Here is a 3,366-nt window from a genome sequence, read left to right on the forward strand (position 1 = left end):
ATACAGCTTTGTACAGTTTTGCTCACTCCATATATACCAAAGGAATTCCTTCTAAATTATTTCTGGATAAAATAAAATTTAACTGTTTTTCTCTGATAATAGCATCTGAATTTCATTTTGCTACATTTGATTTTAGACCACAGAATTAGACAGTGTTGTGGCAAAATACCTTGCTTGAACTTAGGTGTTTTTCAAATATAGGTATCCTAATTTATGGAAACTTTGATTAAAGACATCCTTAAAGAATATAGATAGACATGACTATATCCAATGAAGCAATATAATTCCAAAGAATAAACCCTTGATTTTGATTTCAAAATGTGCAGTCCAAAGGCTGAATCCTTGAAAGTTCAAGAAACTTCCTGCTGCTCTGTAACACAAATCATGTACTGCTATTTTGTTGTTGTTTTTTCTTTCTTTTGGTGATATAGAGATGGCAACTGTTAATAAAAAGTTCTTATCAGTCTTTGAGCCCATCCAAGTAAGAGGTGTGCACACTGCCAAACTGATTATTACAAAGAAAAATGTCTTCACTAAATTGTAGAATTGAACTTTTGGAAGGGTTAATAGTTTTTGACACAGGTTCTTGATTGTACAACATCTGCGTTCACCACCTTCTGTTACTATTTAGTTTCTGCTTTGCTTAATTTGATCTTAAGTATTTCCATAGCAACTCTTTGAAAACACAGGAAGTCTCCTGTCTTTGCCAATACAACATGGCTACATAGGTCATTTGCCTGTAAAAAATGTAGGTGTTCTCATAATGCTCCAAATCAATTTTATTGGCCATCAAGGCCACTAATAGTTGTGTTCCTTGAGTGTTCATTCACTTTTCTTACCATGTTATAATAGTCTTCTAAATTATCAAAACTTTGGTAATTTGTAATGTATTACACCCAGAGAGCTCCCTGTGCTCCATGAATAAATTTATCCAACATCTTTCCCCCTATTGTTTGCCCTCCTATATCCCAAACTTGTAGCATAACATTAAGGTTTCCTGGCAATGTTATTCTTTTCACAATGTTATTCTATTCATTCAATATTCTTTATACAGTTTGTTTGTAATGTTTCCCAGAAGCTTCCTGAGCAAACTGTGTAGCTAAGGTAGTCTTTCTAGGGATGTCATTGCCCAGCAAGTCCATTCTGAACTGCTAGTCCTGATATTCTTCCTCTGAGTTGGACATAGTGAACTGGGGAGTGGGTCTGCCCCCAGCTGGAGAGTGAGCTGGGGGCTGTCAAAGGTTTTGGGGGCACTAGGACAGAGGGCCCCCCAGGGGGCTCAGCCACTACCAGGGCAATATGGGGTGAATCAATCACCAAGCACCATGTTGAGCCCTTGTCCCTCATGCCCCTACATTTGCCCCCTATCCCTTTCTTGGTAATTTCTTGAAAGATGATATCTAGGCTCCTTTTTTGATAATGGCTTTCAGGTAGTCTAATAATTGTTAAATGATCCCTTCTTGATCTATTTTCCAGGTCAGTTGTTTTTCCAATGCAACATTTCACAGTCTTTAATTTTTTCATTCTTTTGATTTTGTTTTATTGTTTCTTGATTTCTCATAAAATTGTTGGCTTCCATTTGCCCATTTCTAATTTTTAAGGAATTATTTTCTTCAACAAATTTTTGTATATCTTTTCCCCATTTGGCCAATTCTGCTTTTCAAGGAATTCTTCTTTTCATTGGATTTTTGGGCCTCTTTTATCATTTGGTCTATTCTGTTTTTTAAGGTGATATTTTCTTCAGTATTTTTTTTTTTTGCCCCTCCTTTGCCAAGCTGTTGTCTCTTTTTTCCCCATGTTTTTTTTTTTTTTTTTTTTTTTGCGTAACTTATTTCTCTTCCTAGTTTTTCCTCTACTTCTCTTACTTGATTTTAAAAATCCTTTCTGAATTCTTTCTGAATGACCTGGAGCCAACTTGCATTTTTCTTTGAGTCTTTGGATGTAGGAGTTAGTTGTCTTCTTTTGAGCTTGTGTTTTGATCTCCCCTGTCACCATAGTAATTTTCTATAGTCAGGATCTTTTTCTGCTGTTTGCTCATTTTCCAGCTTATTTCTTAACTTTTAACTATGCTAAAATGGGCCTCTGCTTCTGGGCTGGAGGAGTCACTGTCCTCAAGCTTCAGTTTTTTTTTTTTTTTGTGCAGCTATTTTCAAAGGTAATTCTGGGAACCTCTAAGTTTTCATTTCTTTCAAGGTAGTATGATCTGAGAGAGGTGTGTTTGCTATGGTCCTGTATTGGTCTGTGCGTGACTACAAGCACTCTTTTCCACCCTACAACTGTGACCAGAGTCCTACCTGTCTTGTAGTCACAAGCTCTGATATGCTAGTGTTCTTATTGACACTGGGACTAAGACTGTGACCCAGATCCAAATATGGGCAATGCAACAGTCCTACCTCTTGTAGAGGGAGCCCTGTAATTTCTTTGTGACCACTTGTCTGACTCTCCTTGCCATCTGTGGACTGAGAGGTCCAAAAACCTACCATTGGTCTGCCAATTATTCATTTCTCCCCTCCCTCTCTCCCAAGACCTTCTCCTGATTTGCTATGGCACTGTCCACCCTGGTGTAGCCTGCTCTGTACTGCACTCCACTATCACCCTGGTTCAAGACACCTTTCCTGCCAACCTTCTAAATTGTCTTATGCAGATAAACTGTTTCACCTTTTCCTTTTTTGTGTGTTCTTCTGGTCTAGAATTTATTTGGATGTGTTATTTAAAGGTATTTAAAAGGTTTGGGGGGAAAACTCGGGTGAGTCCCTGACATTTTGGTTCTTCTCCTCTCTAACAATATTTTGAACACCGCTTTATTATTTAAATGTTTATCTTTTTTTTTTTTAAGTCCATGGTTAAGCTCAGATTTACAGGATAGCTCATCTTGGACTACATCCTGAGCTCTGTTTCTCTTTAGAACACATTATTCCCTTCTGTTCGGTATTTTCTAGTGGGTATAGAATAGCCATATGTTATTTGAAATTTCCTTTGTATTTGAAGGTCTTTCTTCTGGTCCCCTGCAGCATTTCTTTCTCTTCAGTGGAAATATTCAATTTAACCTGAGTCTTTGAGTTTGTAGCATTTTTTTCTTCTGAAGGCTGTCTATGGATTTTTTTAATTGCTGTTTTGACTTCTGTTTTCAGAAGTTCACGGTAGTTTTCTTGTATTATGTTTTGAATCATAGTGTTTAGATTTTTTTTGATGTGTAGTGTTCCTTGGAGTTCCCTATAATTCTATGCATCTTGTCTTGAAGATCAATATATTTTACTTTAATATCAATTGAATGTTACTGCTTTTTGTTTCTTGTAGATTTCCTCCACTTCTGAATATTTGCATTCCTAACTGTTCTTTCTTTTGTTTTTTTTTTTTGGTGAGACT

At 36.6% G+C, this 3,366-nt stretch overlaps 1 pseudogene; it reads right to left on the reverse strand.

Annotated features, from left to right (window-relative positions):
• Positions 1–460: 460 nt before the first annotated feature.
• LOC138152275 (ras-related protein Rab-28 pseudogene) lies at positions 461–1,229 on the reverse strand (annotated as a pseudogene).
• Positions 1,230–3,366: the final 2,137 nt, after the last annotated feature.

This window comes from Petaurus breviceps, unplaced genomic scaffold, assembly GCF_028583685.1.
Source record: "Petaurus breviceps papuanus isolate PSGF00001 unplaced genomic scaffold, PetGlider_PUasm1.0 90925, whole genome shotgun sequence".
NCBI classification, from domain to species: domain Eukaryota; kingdom Metazoa; phylum Chordata; class Mammalia; order Diprotodontia; family Petauridae; genus Petaurus; species Petaurus breviceps.